The 17,513-nt window shown below is 36.7% G+C and overlaps 2 protein-coding genes across 5 annotated transcripts in view; both read right to left on the reverse strand.

Moving 5' to 3' along the window:
• Positions 1–11,254, reverse strand: part of LOC105842315 (zinc finger protein chinmo) — a 74,109-nt gene extending 62,855 nt beyond the window's left edge. Inside the window, exon 1 of one of the 3 annotated variants that reach the window (XM_038021863.2) lies at positions 11,069–11,254. The gene's annotated coding sequence lies outside the window, so the exon portion shown is untranslated. Of the gene's footprint in view, positions 1–1,068; positions 5,209–11,068 lie in introns of those variants that run through there. The other 2 variants (XM_062668371.1, XM_062668372.1) reach the window with 2 other exon arrangements.
• The window catches only part of LOC134198821 (uncharacterized), a 301,226-nt gene that overhangs the window by 180,027 nt on the left and 103,686 nt on the right, over positions 1–17,513 (reverse strand). The gene's annotated exons all lie outside the window — the stretch shown is intronic.

Consider the following 17,513-nt stretch of genomic DNA (forward strand, 5'->3'; position numbering starts at 1 on the left):
TACAAAAAATATGTCGTGTACTAAGCGAAATGTCGCTTAAACCAAATAATCTTTCACCTCACGATATAATAAAATTTATAAGTTATTAATTAGATTACTTGCAGACTACCAATTGTTATTACAAATGGCGTCTATAACTAATAATAAAACCATTAAAATCGTAACACGATTTCAATAGAAAACACGGAATAATGCATTTTAGCGCCTTTTTGAATGCTAACACAATATAGAAATATTATTATCAAAATATAAGAATAATTATTAATTTAACATGTGAATAGTTTAGATTTGCGTGGTTCTTATGTAAGTACTTCTCGATTTTCGGACGAAATTGTGGTTGGTAGTGGATGAATGTTTTAGCGTGCTATCCACGACAGCCCAATTATTTGCAATGAAAAAAAAAAAAAAAAAAAAAAAAAAAGTTTCAAAAACAAGTATGACGAGTATCTGGACGAAAATTTATTTTGATATCTATCTATTATTATGAAAAATAGTAATGTTTTTTTTCCTCAATCTTATGATAACATTTTATTGCTGTTTATTCCCTTTCCGAAAATTTGATATGAGATCACACTACTAAGAAAACTATGCGAATTAATAATTTCAAATAAAGAACGCTACGAAATCTGTGATTACGGTATTTAAAAAAAAAACGGTAAACATAAAAAGATTTTGATTAAAAAGTATGGTTAAGTGAGTATTTTTTTAATTGTGAAATAAAAAATAAATCTTAGTACCTTCTAAATTAACTCAATTTACTTGATACAACACTCACTGTGCCTTGTTTATAAGGTAATCGTGTTTCTTTATCTATAATTTGTATGAAATGTGGTAGGCTTGAAATCATAAGGTTATCAACAAAGTGCAGAGATACGTGTCATGTACATACTTTGTTTCTAATCATTCCTTAGAAATATATATATATATTTTATTTTTTTCGTTAGCGTAATCTACATAATTTTATTTCTGTTTTGATAGCTTTACTTCAATTCGAATTTGATTGAATCCGTAATAACTTTTGGGCAATATATTTACTCGATGCGATAGTAGAATTGGTAGTTAGCTTACCTTTTAATAAAAACTAGGCCTCCGCGCAACTTCGTTATGTGACAAAACAATTAGAGTTCCAAATTTGAAAATAAATTAACTGCTGTTTATTTTAAAAGAGTATAATCTATGTTGCTGGCGCAGCGCGTCTCCATTGGTCGGCTGCCTGTGGCCGTAACGTCAGCGGAAGCGTAGGACCAATCGTAGCAACGACCTTCGCACTATAGCATGCTAATAACTTTACATAATGCAAATTAAAAAAAAAAAAACAAGTTATTCAAAAATTTGTAGAACGCGTAAATACGTTAAAAGGTACAAGGTCTCACATTTTTTTTTCCTTTTCCATTTTAAACTCTTTATCAATGGAACAGTAATATCCAGTAAAATGTGTTTAAATTCGGTATCACCAATGCGGTCGAAATACTGTGTTGTTTATCGCAATTTTAGATATTATATTTATGATATAAATTTAATGGTGTTACATTTTCACTACGTATGTTTTTGTATATCTCATTCACTCGAAAGATTCAGTCGGTCGTAATGACACCTAATCATTGATATTTAAAAGTGAAAAAAAAATAACACAATAGTAACAAGATATTTTTAATATTCCTTTATTTCAATTCTATTGACAAATAGGCCAGTTCGTTGTCATGTTTGTATTTAATTTATCAAAACCTTAACATGAATCATGTTGTTTTCGATGCACTAAAGTAGGTATTTAACTAAAACCAAATTATGTAAAGCAATAACATCTACAAACAAAACTAATAAAAACGATCGATCCAAACATCGGTACCGGCAATTATAATCTAGATGAAAGATAATGCGTGTGTACGCAGAATCGTTTGCCGTGAGAACTGAGTCATCGGATTGTATGAATACCACAACACTAAGCCCCATATGAAAAATAAAAAAAAAATCAAATTTGAATGCACAAAGAATTAAACAATTCGAAATTCAAATCGGCGTGTTGAGTAACGCATGTGATTCGTCAATGCGTAAAGAGCGGTATCTGTATAAATTTAAGGTCGATTATAAATGCGTTTGATTGACGGACCGCGAGCGTCTCGGAGGCACAGAAGCGCGGTCGCGGCCGCGGCGAGCGGTTACCGATGACCGCGGTTCGTGTCTAGGTGCTAATCGCTTGTCCATGGACGCGCGGGGCCACATTGACAGTTTCTATGCAAATGTTTAATGCGTTACGCGACCAGTTCACGTCTCGCTGAGCGGTTCCGGGGGCCGTATCTTGTACTCGTAATCAACTCGCGCGCTGTAGCCATACGCGTATCTCGCGGAAAACTAGAATTTTTGACAGTTTGTCTCTATGCTACCGCCATAGAGGTTCGCTATTAGCGATCGCTTCGCATTAATCATGATCAGGTTTCGTGAAACGAGCGCAGCCAGGAACCGGTTGCGGAGAACGCGCAGAAAGAATTACTGATGCAATATTTTTCGAATCGAAAAAAAAACTGGAGATACGGTTGTCTCATTATCAAGTTCAATAGCCCCAGAACGACAGCACGTGTATGCAAAACTTCGGGGGCGATGCGGAACTGCGCAAATACGTCTTAATGCAACAACGTTTTAAGGTGCAAACTGGCGTACGCCCTGTTAAGGCTATCGTGTGTAAGTCGCGGGGCTGTCAACTATTTATCGATACCTAGGTTAATCGATAGCGTTTAGAAAAAATCGAAAAGATTGATAGTCAAATGGAAAAACTTACGACGCATATGTTTTCTAAAGCGTTCAGAACGTTTCCTGGTCGAATCGCAGCGAAAACCTTCGATTGGAGCTATTTCTTTCCATACCAAAATCAAGGTCGGAAATTTTAAGTTGCGCAATTATATATTTTTTCGTATAATTCAATCACCTAATATTTTTTTGAATAAAATAAATAAATAGAGCAACAATACTTTCCTCGATTCCATTTCGCTAATTCCACAGTCCTCGTATCGTTATATATTTAAACCATCAGAGCTCTAATGAGCCGTTCACAACTATCATAGTTTGTATCACTTGGTGTCCGTCAATCAGCTCACAACACTCGAGGCACACAGGCTTAGTTAGTTAGGGTCGGTGTGATTACTTCCGCATGTTGCAGCGCTCGCGACGCGCGTGTGTGTAGGGCCGTACGCGTTCGCTCCTAGCCGCGGGGAGCCTCGCTCGCGAATGCGACCGCCGAAAACTCTTCGCGCCGTCCGAATGCAGAAAATTCGGACGCGTCGAGTGGGGGACGCTCTACGACTATCCAAAACTTGTGCGCGTACGTGCACTGTGTTTCGCTATGAAAAAAAAAAAAAAATAACAGCCAAGGTTAACGCGCGATGCCAAAAAAAGACGCACGGAAAATGAAAAAAGACGGCTAGAGCGGTGGTGCCCCTCGCGGGCCCTCGTGATGCAGCCGATTCTGCACACGCCGTGGCACGCACCTACTTCGCATATACAGCGCGCTACATTCACCTGCGACTCGTTAACAATGCATTAGAACATTTTTGAATGCGCAAATACACGTTCTAACAAATACTTCTGTTTCATTACGGTTAATGACTTCAATATTATTATCTAATGAACTTGTATTGAGCGCCAAAAGTCAATGTACGAAATGCTTTTGGATTAATTCAATGATTTTCGTAATTTCAATAGATAAGTCGTATTTTATTGGACGCGTTCCAGTTTCAAGTTTGTGACATCAAACAGCCGCTAATGCTGAACGTAAAACATTATGCAAAATATTAAATTGAATGCGGCACGTGTAAGTTTCTAGTGCCTCACTAAGAAGTACTTTGTGCAAAAACAACGAATAATTGGCCAGTAAAATTTTCAAGTCAGGCTAATTAATAAAATGTAGTATATAAAGTAATAAAGTGTAATAGTAAAATGTTCTATGTTCAAGCTAATTAGTCTTTGATTTCAATTTAACAATTTCCATAATGAACACAAAATAAGGTGATTTATTTTTCTACTACGTATATTCATTCGGTACGCCAAAAATGTCTTCGGAAGAAGCTAATCCCATTTACGAATTAAAACGTAAATATATGCGCTGAATTGATACAATCTTGACTGTATCATGTCATTATAAAATGCTGTTAATGTTATTGTTTTACTTTTATAACAATGCACGGGGGTATGTGTACAATTTCTAATTTAGATTTATTTTTGCGGTATAAAAAGTAGCTTCGATCACTGTCGGGTGCATCAAAGATCAATTTAAATCATAGATCCATTGCTATGTAAACTCAAGAACCAGTAAAGGTACACTATAGCATTATGATTATAAACCAATTAAAAGTAATTTACTAATGACTGTATAATAAACTGACATTTAGAACTTACTCTTTTAAATTATCTATTTCTTTAATTAAATTTTTAGTTTCAATATTATAGATAATAAACTATCTTCAACAAAATACTATCAACCATTGTTACTGAGTCGACAACAAACATAAAAACTTTCATACTTTTATTATTAGTATAAATTATTGTAAACAAACATACGATAATACATTTTAGTTGGATTTGTTATAATTGTACATAATTTATACATTTTACTGACTTAAAATTATTGTACTTTTTTTATTTTGTTTTCCTACCTATTCTAGTAATCTCGGCGGATTGTGCTAGATTCACAGAACGAGTAGGTGAGCCCAGGAGGCTCTAACCTGACGATGTTGCTAGCCCTGTCCCTAGCCCTAGCAAGAGCAGTGCTTCGCAGAATCTACCACCGGATCGGAAACGCGACCCACTGAGAAGATCCGGCGAGAAACTCAGTGGGCAACGACCATTCTAGCCTTTACCACTGCTGAGCTGTTTTGGGATAGCTGCTGAGCTGATTTGAGGTAATTCGCATACTTTAAAATAGTTTATAACTCATTTTAAGGATGTCGCTCAGAAAATACCATTGGAGGGAGGATATTCATTTGCAGATAACATAGATATGGGAAGAATAAAGAGTAACTTTATATAATAATACATAACAACAATAAAGAGTAGCTCAATTAATTCAAAAAGTTTACCGGAAACATAAATGTTCTCAGGCGTTTCAGATACATTCTCACATGCCTAGTGTATTCTTAATCTGTAGGCTAATTTTTTTTTTAAATTTGTTCTTTAATACGTGCGCAATTATAATACTGAATTAAATGATCAGCTTTCAAAACGGAATTTGCCTGAAATCATTTCCCCTAAACAACTTCGTTAGTCTCAAAACTGAGTAGGTACCTACAAACAACTCCTATATAAAATATGAAACTCTAACATCACATTCAAACGTACACACTGATAAGTGACTATTATATCGGCTGATTTAAATTGAGCCTGCGCACCGGTAGCGCGCACGAAAGATCGCGTATCTGTTTTAGCTGGACATTTTCATGTCCAAATCTAGTTATATAATCGTAGAACGACCTCGTGTTCGAAGAGACTTCCGCCAAACATTTTTGTAATAGGCATACGAAATGTGCACTAAGCAAAGAACAATAATATTTCAATACGGTTTCCTTATCAACGTTGGCAAGGCCTTGTTGATAACGTCACGGCATTAGAATATAGCGTGTTGCCTTAGACGAAAATGTATTATTTTTATATTGGTATTTTTTTTGTTATTGCTTAGATGGGTGGACGAGCTCACAGCCCACCTGGTGTTAAGTGGTTACTGGAGCCCATAGACATCTACGACGTAAATGCGCCACCCACCTTGAGATATAAGTTCTAAGGTCTCAAGTATGGTTACAACGGCTACCCCACCCTTCAAACCGAAACGCATTACTGCTTTACGGCAGAAATAGGCGGGGTGGTGGTACCCGTGCGGACTCACAAGAGGTCCTACCACCAGTGATTACGCAAATTATAATTTTGCGGATTTGATTTTTATTACACGATGTTATTCCTTCACCGTGGAAGTAAATCGTGAACATTTGTTAAGTACGTATTTCATTATAAAAATTGGCACCCACCGGCGGGATTCGAACACCATTGCATCGCTACATACGAATGTACCGGACGTCTTATCCTTTAGGCCACGACGACTTTTATTACCGAATATATCTATTACCGAAATTATCTTTCTCAGAACGTTTTTAAAGGACTTAGTTGGCAGTGGCTGTGCCCCTGAAATTGCAGATGTCAATGTGAGCGACGGTGTCTGCTATACTATGTTATGCTCATCAGCCCACAAAGACTAAAAAGACCAACCAAGTGAAGTATTTTTAGAACCTATTTTTAGGAGAAATCCTGTCAAAGTAATTTTAATCAGTTTTACTGGTTCTTGGTGTTCACTTATTATAGACATTTCTGGTGGAAGGGTATATTGTGAGTCCTCATGGTACTGGTACCTCAATACCAGCTGTGAAACAGTCCAATTTGAAGGTCGGAATAGCTGTTATCCACTACAGCCAAGACTTGGATCTGCACATGTGAAGATTCATACAATTTGTTTAGTTAATTTCACATGTCTTAACCCTGTCAGAAAGAGATCGTATCTAGTGATATGAATGGCCTACACTTTTAAACTGTTACTTAAACTACCGTTAAAAAAAATCTTTAAAAAACTATCAACTTTTTTGATTTAAATTCATGTAAAAAAAAATTCGGGCTGAATTGTATATTTTTATTTTTTATTTCACTAATCTCTTTTGTTATTTTTGTCAAAAAAAATCTTCATGAAAAACTTTCAACAAAACGTTTTCGATAAAACACGGCAAACAAAAAAAATGTTTTTTTTTTTTTCGTATTCCATGGATACTAGTGTCACACAAAATTTAAGGGTTTTTATTTATTTTGTGTAAAGGCATTTTACTGTTGAAATATTAAATTCACAACTGTTTTTTTTTTATAACCGAGTCCTAGAACGTTCCAACGCGGTAGCCGCAGCCCGAAAGAAACTACTTACTACCTTGAGATGTGCGATCGAAATCTCAATTGCATTAAACATCAGCTATCCCACTCCTTCACCACAATTCCACAAACCAGAAAGAAGGTGTACCTCGTGGGAGAAACAGTAAGATTTTTTTTTTAAATTGCTTAGATGGTTGGACCAGTTCACAGCCGACCTGGTCCTAAGTGGTTACCGGAGCCCATAACACAACGTAAATGCCGCCACCCACCTTGAGATATGAGTTCTAAGGTCTCAGTATAGTTACAACGGCTGCCACGCCCTTCAATCCGAAAAGCATTACTGCTTCACGGCAGAAATAGGCAGGGTGATGTTACCTACCCCTGCAAACTCACAATACGTCCTACCACCAGTGACCATCCATGTGACCACTTTACGCTAAAACAGTATTTAGAAAATTTTCTTCTTGCTCTTAACCTATTTCGTGTCGTCACCACAGCGTGTCCTCTCTTTCTATTTAGGCTTATCATACGTCATCTCTCCATCCAAGTCTTTTCAATACACCTCCTCACATTACCATCTTCCTTCGTAACAATAGCATTTAGAACATTCTATATATTATTATGGGGCCTACTAAATTCTTGCATTGTTATCTTATCATTATTTGGCATAAACACTGATTAGATGGCTGCATTGTTTAATAACTTTTCGTACCTATGTATGAATAAATCATTTACGATTATCAATATTAGGGAGTGCTGTAAGTCTACACGGGTACATATTACCTGTCTTTTACTGCCGCTAAACAATGATACATTCTGGTTTGAAAGATAAAAGATGAGACAGACCTTATCCAATACAAGTTCGACCTTGTGTCTTGTGATGGGTGGCGGTTTTCGCGTTGTCAATAAGCTCTGGTAATCATCCAATGGACCCTGAGCTCATTGACCCATTCATTACATAAAAACAAAAAAAAAAACTCTTAGCTGAGTCTCGGAAGACGGTCTTGAACGTAATCGTTGGCTTATCGTCAGAAGTTAAACGTCTGCTGTCTAATAGATAAAAAATATACCTATTATCCTTGTATTTCACGGTAGGCAGCGGCTCGGCTCTGCCCCTGGCATTGCTGACGTCCATGAGCGACGGTAACCACTCACCATGAGGTGGGCCTTATGCTCGTCTGCCTTAAGGCAATAAAAAAAAATTAAAAAAAAAATCGATATTTATTCGTTCAAACTATGAATTAATGAAAACGTATGTACAAATTCTTTCCGCGATTAGCTAGTATACTAATCCTGCACTAGTTGCTATCGCCATACTAAGATAGGATGGATGTCCTAACTAATAAATCGGCTATACTACAGTACTATTCTCTCGCTGGATCTTCTCAGTGAGTCACGTTACACGTTACCGATCCGGTGATAGATTCTGCGAAGCACTGCTCTTGCTAGGGCCAGTGTTAGTAACGCCTCCTGGTTTGAACCCTGAGAGCTCACCTACACGCTAGGGTAACGCTGATATAGCCTTAAGGCTATCAGAGAAGGTAGGAAAAAAAAGTACTATTCAGAGCGAAAGAATCGAAGATCCGTTGAGGTGTAAATAGGCAGCACGGTGGTACGTACCCGTGTGAAATGACACGCTCTACTAGCAGAAAAAATTATCTAAAGATCACTTTAAGTTTGAATTTAGATGTAGAAATAAATTTCGAAAAACTTACGCGATTTTTTTTCTCTACATACTAACCTATGATAATGAATCGATTTAAAATTCAGGTAATTACTTTAATAAAGCCGTAATGATGAAAAGTAACACTTTTTAGTGCTCATATAGTTGGTTGGTTTTTTTTTTCATGAAAGGAATTAGGTTTTTTTTATTCCAAAAAAATATGATTATGTTAATGTCGCATATAATCGAATGATCATTCAAACTAAACGATCCGATAAACGAATATCAATGTCCACGTTTCGAATGTTCAAAAAACGTTCTGAATTTATCTAAACGATTTTAATGTATTTTAGTGTCGTGAATCGAATAAATGTTTGAAAAAAACATAGCCTAATTTATTACCCAGGTAATATATTCAGGCATAGACCTCTGGCTACGTCCACGTGTATTTCATCGTAAACAAACGGTATCGTTCAGATAATGCGTTATCAAAATGTATGTATAATCCGGTGTAGCCATAGTATTGTCTAATAAATAATGTCCGATGCAAATTTGAGGCCACTACTTTTTTTTTTCGTAAATTTTCAATTTCGATTCTTTCTATTTTAGTTTTTTTTTTTTTTGGCAGTGACATTTAATAGTTCTGTCAAAGTAAAACGTCGTAGGTTGTGATGTTTTTTTCCCTAAAACCTCTTTCGGAAACACCTTGAAAATTGATTGCTGCATACCGAATTTTTGTTCTATAATTTGAAAGGTATGTTAAACATTGAACATGAGAATTATTTTCTCTCTCTTTTTTGTCTAATTAGTAAATTCCGTGAGTTGAAACTTGAATCTTATCGATAGTATTTAATGTTTACTGTTATTAAAAACAAGGTATTATAATCAACACGATAAATAACATCCTTGAATAGTTCATGACAAGTTATTAGCAAAAGCATCAAACTAGCTATTAATTTGTTAAAGTCCAAAATAAAAACACGTTCATTTCCGTAAGCAGTAATCTTGCAGTTTAGATTATAATATATTAAAGATTTTAATGGCGCCCATAAACTATTAACCCGGCCATTATCAAAGTGGCGCCAGTTTTGATCCTACGAAAAAAAAAACTACGTTGCATTTCAACAGACTCCAGATGATTGAATTTTACATATCGAACAAATTTAAAATTCATGAATTAAAAAAAAAAATGATTTAAATTTCGAAACCGTATGTAGTACATATATATAATTTAAATATGAGAACGTTTGTATTCGAATACGTTGAACTTTAGATGATCGTGTAATATTTTTTTTGGATAGTCTAAAGTTCAATTCATAAGAATTCTTTTTTTTGTGTATTATTTATTTTTCACGATGCTATACTAAATTCAAAATAAGAATTTTCCAAACAGAATTATTTTAAAAATTCAACTGCGCTCATGACAATTAACTACTTTTTCGGAGTGCTAAGTTTTCGGCCGGTAGGTACATCTGGTTAAATATTTGCGCATGCGTACATACATACACAGGCGTTCAATGTCAAATTCTGCATTTGATAATACGCATGACTATGGCCGAGATATTTAAGTATAGAAAAAAAAAATATTAATAAATCCCAATTGACATATCAATTTTGCCTATACCATATTTTATGAACGATATTTTTCGTAATAGAATACTTTTGCACTGACCTACATCGTAGCTACTGTTAAGACTAAGGAATTAAAAGCGTTAGTGAAGTAACCGTATGCTAGCACAAGTTTAGTTTATGATTGGTATACTTTGTTATTCTAGAAATTACATTATAACTTCATAATTTTAAAGTTCTCAATTACACGGTGCAATGACTTGCGAGGTATACCCCGGTATCGCTAATGTCTTCATGTACAGTCTACTTTGTGCCAATCTACCTATATTTATAATAGAAAAATAAAGCTGTGAAATTCAACCTAGTTTACAAATTCTACAAAAAGCATTCGTAATCTACTAATTTATTAGCTATTTCTCAAAATTTACTACAAAATATTAATGATTCCTTATAATAAATCTACGCAATGAATGTAAATAAAAATCAAGTTTCCGTTTTTGGATACATTTTATTACTAATACAATTATTGTGTTTACTTACAACTACAGAGAGAACACAACAGAAAACATGCAACAGAAATTGTGTTACGAAACTATAATTAAAAAATATTTCTAATTAAGTAAATATTAGAATAAAACATGAAGGGGATATCTGTTACAGCAACCACCTCATAATATGATACTGTGAAATTTTGTGTATAATCAAAGATTACAAAATGCGAAACTCCTCACGACGCTACGTAGATGCCGATCCCGTGTCAGCTGGACCGGAAATCGCCGAATATTTTCGAAACAGGTTCCGCGAGCATACGCAGTATATTCATTGCAGTCTTATTTTCTTACACATAACCACCGAAACCTTTGTGCCGCCGAACGAAATGACCTGAATATCGGAAACGTGCTAGCGCTAATTGGATCCGCATAAGTGCGTAAGTCTTTAGTGAGTACTCACGTGCGGAGCGAGCGTTGTCAATGTGCCATAGATAGCGGAGACGCGGCTGGCTGTACGGCTCGGCGAGTGCAGCGGAGCCGCGGACGCGCGGTATCGAGGAAGTAAGTCCCGGCGAACTGTCATCGGCACGGAAATCGGGCGGCGGCGTCCTGTAGCGCGCATGCGCCGCGCGCCCGTCAACAGCCGCCCTGCAGCCGCCGCTGCCACCCCACTTACCCTACCCTTTAAATCGAACGTCATATCCCACACCGTTCCACCGCCCGACCCGCCGTAATTTCTGAAAAACGCTGACTACCCCGGCCGACCCTAAAAAATGCATTGCGTAACGGTTTCAGAAATTTCCCGTCGATGTTTGCTCCAATCAATTATCCACCTTTTTTTATTGCCCTTGTAGGCAGACGAGCATACGGCCCACCTGATGGTGAGTGATTACCGTCGCCCATGGACTTCAGTAATGCTAGGGGCAGAGCCAAGGCGCTGCCTACCGCCTGTTGCCTACCTGCTTGTTGGGTCGTCGATACAGTATATTGTTGCTCAAATTACAATCAACAATTCTTCTTATTACTCCCGACTATACTCGTGACAAATGAAAGCCAAACAAATTAAACACCACAACATGTTGCTTCTTGTCTGCCGCGCTTCTGGCGATTCCGGGTATATTGCTGAAGCATACATAATTACTGATTCGAGGAATAATTTACAAAGGGTGTCTAGACGAAAATTTCGGCGGAAATTATGAAGAAATGACGGAAAACTTATGGAGGCCACTCGGTAATCAAGTTATGGCGATTAAGAAAATTCTCGTTTGAATTTCATAATTTTGAAGTCGGCGTGGCCTAAAGGATAAGACGTCCGGTGCATTCGTATCTAGCGATGCACCAGTGTTCGAATCACGCAGGCGGGTACCAATTTTCTAATGAAATACGTACTTAACAAATGTTCACGATTGACTGCCAACGGTGAAGGAATAACATCATGTAATAAAAATTAAACCCGCAAAATTATAATTTGCGTAATTACTGGTGGTAGGACCTCTTGTGAGTCCGCACGGGTAGGTACCACCGCCCCGCCTATTTCTGCCGTAACTATACGTATTTAGTTTAGCGATTTAGATTTAGCTTAGCTCTAGCTGCTTAGAAAGGTGCAGTAGCCTTCATGCAATACGAAACCATTTGTGATGTCTATAAACTCCAATAACCGCTTAAAATCAGACGGTTAGTAAGCTTGTCCACCCATTTGTGCCATAAACAGTAAACAGTTTTTTACTGGTGGTAAGACCTCTTGTGAGTCCACGCGGGTAGGTACCACCACCCTGCCTATTTCTGCCGTGAAGCAGTAATGCGTTTCGGTTTGAAGGGTGGGGCAGCAGTTGTAACTATACTTGAGACCTTAGAACTTATATCTCAAGGTGTGTGGCGCATTAACGCTGTAGATTTCTATGGGCTCCAGTAACCATTTAACACCAGGTGGGCTGTGAGCTCGTTCACACATCTAAGCAATAAAAATAAAATAAATAAATCAGTTTTTGACTAGTAAGGATACTAAGGAAATTTTGAAACGCTTATTAATTTCAAGCTCTTTCATAATTTAGTGGATCACCAAAATCAGGACGAAGCTGAAAATCAAAAGAACAAGGAAATACGTCTTATTAATGAGAAACCCGAGTTAAGAGATAAATTACTTGAATGACCTTCGTCATTCGGCCCTGAATCTCCATTACACACCGTGGCGCGGAAGGCCAAAAGCCCTTCATAGACTAATGTGATAAAGTAATCGGAGTATTTTAGTACTCGGTTATTGTTATAACAGAAACACTTCGCTTCTTTAAATCGATTGACTTCTTCAGACTTCAAACTGATTTAAACGTAGATTATTGGGTTTTTAAACTGTTTGAAAACCGATTCGTTACATTTTGTTCTTAGACATTTATTAAAAATAGCCTTTGTTTTGAATGCGGCTATACCTTTTGACGTTTTAAAATTTGCAGAGCAACGACTACCGCTGCTCTAAATTTGTATTTAGAACAATTCTAACAGTTCAATTTGAGGCCCCTGCATACCGTACCAGACGGATTCATAGACAAAGGACGAAGTCGGCCAGCCGACCGAATCCGGGTCACAGCGATTGGCCAAAAAATAATGCAGCAGATGTGTGTTCTTTTCCGAAATAGAACCGGCTCCGATATGTAGGTCGGACGATGCGTCTACGTTTTGAATCGTTACATTTTTATATCGCTATTCAGCAGTGACAGTTGGAGTGTGCAATATTACAGATAACACCAATAAAAATAGCTGACACAGTTCACACTGGACGTTTTCGCAGTCGTTGGTTTGTTTAGCTGGAAAATCCAATATAATGGGAATCTTCAAAGCTTCAACGCTTTAAAGACAAAAAAAAACGCCTGTGGGAAGTTTTTCCCTATAAATTTGGAACTAGTTCGGGTGTCGACAAGCAAGCGTAGATTACGATGCAGTAAAACGATACATCTGCAATCCTCATGGCAGTAGTCATTATGGTAATTCCGGGAAAAATACCCAAAAAATAAAACACGTTAAAAGCAAAAACCCTGGGAAAACCTGTATTTGTGATAAAAATTTCAACTCTGAATTGTAGGATCTTGTACATGTATTTTCCATTTTGGTCTTTCAAATCACCTGGCCAATTACCCTAATGTCGACCACCCTATATTTTGGTGGTTTAATTTTCATCACACAATTTTATTTTTTCATCTTGTGAATGGTTCGCGAATACGTGGTACTTAATTACCTTTTTTAGTATTAATAATTACATATTTACTTTAATTATCACCTTAATAGTCATATGAGCCATGAGCATGCGGTTTACCTGGCCAGTGGCTACTGGTGCTCATGGCCATCAGCAATCAGGGCCTGCAAAGGGTATAATTTACCATACCAAAATTTCAAGTCTAAAATAATATATCCCATACAGTGCTCCGTATCCATTAGGCCATTAATTATATATATACGCACAGTCTTAAAATAGCATCAGTAAATGACGTAAAATAATGAATTCCAATTTTCCCCCTAAAACCCACTCACTTACAGGAATAATGATTACCTATCACATATATTATTTAAAATACTCGTATATCTATCCAAATATCACCGATAGCCAACAATTCGATACGCGGTCATTAGTCTCCAAAATTGATCTAAGCTTTCCATCTCTTTACCGCGAAACGTATATAAACTTGTTAACCGAAGATTTATAGCTAAACTATTATCTGGTCTGTGTTAAGCCACTAAACGATCGAGAATTTATTTTCAAAAACTTTGTATTACATCACACAATTTTTAGCTTTTCTTGCAATTTTTTTTTTATTTTAACCATAAATTCGCATTCTCTTCTAATATATTTAAAGTCACATAGCTGTCCCACTAAGGCTGTTTACGTTTAAATAGCTATTGCTGGGTCAAAAGACTAACGTTTGGGGTACTAAACCTCAAATAATTGTCCTTGTTTTACATAGAGCGGATTAATTCGCCCTAATGCTTATTTTACATTCGAATTTGCATTGGTTGCATTAGGCGTCACAGCGTGAATCCCCCACCTACCTTCACTCAGTAGTCACAATTGGATTGTATTTTGACTATCCCGCCGTTCAAACTAGAAGATATGAGATAGGTAAGATGATGGGTATCTACCGTGCAAGCTTTTAGTACGTCTTACCACTAGTGCAATAGTCTTCATGAGCTTGTATGCCCCCGCGAGTAAATAGCGGTGCCGCTCTGCCCTCTTTTGGTCGTGAGGAAGTCTTGTCCTCCTGTTTTGAGAAGGAGCAGTTAATTTCAAATATTGAGATGATTGAGATAATGATTAAGATTTTTACGTACTTTTATATCATTGCTTAGCTATGCATGGCACTGCTGCTTTTCTCTTTTAAATATCGTCATTTTGAATTTATATAGAGTTTTATATAACGATGCATGAAAATTACCAATCACTCCCAATTGTAGTTGCCATACACAGACGAACAGATTAAGCAAAATTGTAATCCAATTCCAATTATTTTTATGTCTTTAGAACCCCAATAATACTCTTACTCGTACACAATAAATATTTTATATTTTATCGAATTTTACATAAAACTACTTCGTCACTATACTTTTTTTTGTCAACAAAAACTTCTTGTTCTTATTCCGGATTATGTGGGACCGGCACAGCATGTTTTTTTATTGCTTAGGTTGGTGGACGAGCTCACGGCCCACCTGGTGTTAAGTGGTTACCGGAGCCCATAGACACTACAACGTCAATGCCGCCACCTATCTTGAAATATGAGTTGTAGTGTCTCAGTATAGTTACAACGGCTACCCCACCCTTCAAACCGAAACGCGTTAATGCTTCACGGCAAAAATAGGCAGAGTGGTGGTACCTACCCGTGCGGACTCACAAGACGTCCTACCACCAGTAAAACCAGCATGTCCTGTTATTATGCTGTATAGGGATTTGGCATGAGTTCTACGATCGGCCGCCTGTCGGACTTTAATCCTCCTTGGGTTATATCTCCAACAGTCTATCCATTGCAACATGCCATAGGAATGGACTTTTTTAATTCTTCTTTTGGTATCTCATTTTCTTCATTCGTTTTTAGTTCTATGATTAGCATTTTACCTATAATAAAAAATTACACAATTTTTTATTATTTCCGAAATTCGAAAAGATAAAAATACCAACAAAATATATAATACATAACAATGTATACAAATAACGTAAATAGAAGAATGCATCTGCAAAACATCCGAAGCGGGAATAGTAATGAAAAGTGGGTCGGATCGAACGATGCTATCGTGAAATTAGAACCGAAACGTCATATGCATTCAACCTGCAAAAGCAACGAAACTCACCACTGTAGTCCAAACATAAGTATGTTTTGTTATAACCGAGAAACCGTACATGCGACGTTATGTTTCTGAGCGAGTAGCGATCGTAAGCGAATGACCTAAATATGACTACTATGCTACAATAGACGTAAAGGTATGTATCGCCTGTCATTGTCCAGGCTTGCTTCATATAAGTGGTCACTGCCGTCCGTAGGTAAGCAGTTGTGGGAACTAATCACAGAGGCAAACATTTTCCTTATACCCAATAAATAAATAAATAAGCCTTTATTGCTGTTAGAGTTTAACTTATTTAACTAAACATAAAATGATAACAATAGAGGTAAGAAAACTATAAAATTAACTTATACTGAAACATATCTCGACATTCGGCTTATCTCTCCTCTTAACAGCTTGTCTTTCGACAAAGGCCTCCTCTAAGGATTTCCATTTGCTTCTGTCCTTTGCTGTACGTAACCATCCTGGCCCAGCTACTTGCTTCATGTCGTCTTCCCATCGCTTCGGCTATCTTCCAGTAAACCAGTAAACCGATCCCAAAAACAAAGAAAATTAGTACTGAAAATTCGTGATACGATCGCATGCAGCCAATTAAAAATCAATAAAAAAATATTCTCTCTCCAAATATTCACGTATCCTTCGCTTTCTTTGCGCACTCAAAACAGCTGTTAACTCATTAGCATATTATTTGGTTACTAGACCAGTCATTCAGGAAATGCTTTGAGGCCAAAACGAGAGCTAGGTTCGCTGGTTGACAGAACAGACTGGTTCGGAGGTTGAAACGAAATTATGTATTTATTCGAATATCTGATATTGGTTTAGTTTAGGTGAAAGTTAGATATTTTATCGGGATTGTAACGCGACCCCTTCTAAGCTTTCGCAATGTATACAAACGTTTTAGGCGATTCAATTTTGTATAGATTCCCATTGCAGGCTTTGACATTAAACTTGAACATAATAATATTTTTATTATTTATCATGATTTTATAACGGCAGCTCTTCAATCTTCAAGCGTAATGAATTGAAATGTTGGCATTTTTGGGTGTCCTAAAGGTAATTGATAGACACGCGGAAGAAAAGGCTGCAGCATTCACTAACTAACAAGTATAGTTCGATCGACAACAGTCATCTACCGGGAAGCTGTATTGTGAGCTCACGACCACTGCGATGGCCATTTCAAGGAAGCAATCATGCGTTCCTTTTTTTAAGGGTAGGACCTCCGTGACGCGATACACTTGAATTTTCTAAATCATCATTCAATCTCAGCTTGGGTCACGATGTTTAATACCAAACAGTTTACAATTTGGGTTCACCAAAATAAAGACAATGAACAAAAAAAGGTTAATGAGAAAAATGAAATTTAAAACTAAAACGGAATGGGCGAATTTCAGCGAACCTATCGCTGAAAACAATCTCTTCTAATTAAATTTTGGAAGGGCATAATAAAAATACTTACATTATAACATAGTATAAATAAAAATAAATATATCCAATATACTACACATTTAAAACAAAAACACATGTATACAATAAATACTTGTAAGTATGGAAATCTTTTTTGAAAATAAACAGAAACTTAAAACTCATAT

This window comes from Bombyx mori, chromosome 4 (genome assembly GCF_030269925.1).
Source record: "Bombyx mori chromosome 4, ASM3026992v2".
Lineage (NCBI taxonomy): Eukaryota > Metazoa > Arthropoda > Insecta > Lepidoptera > Bombycidae > Bombyx > Bombyx mori.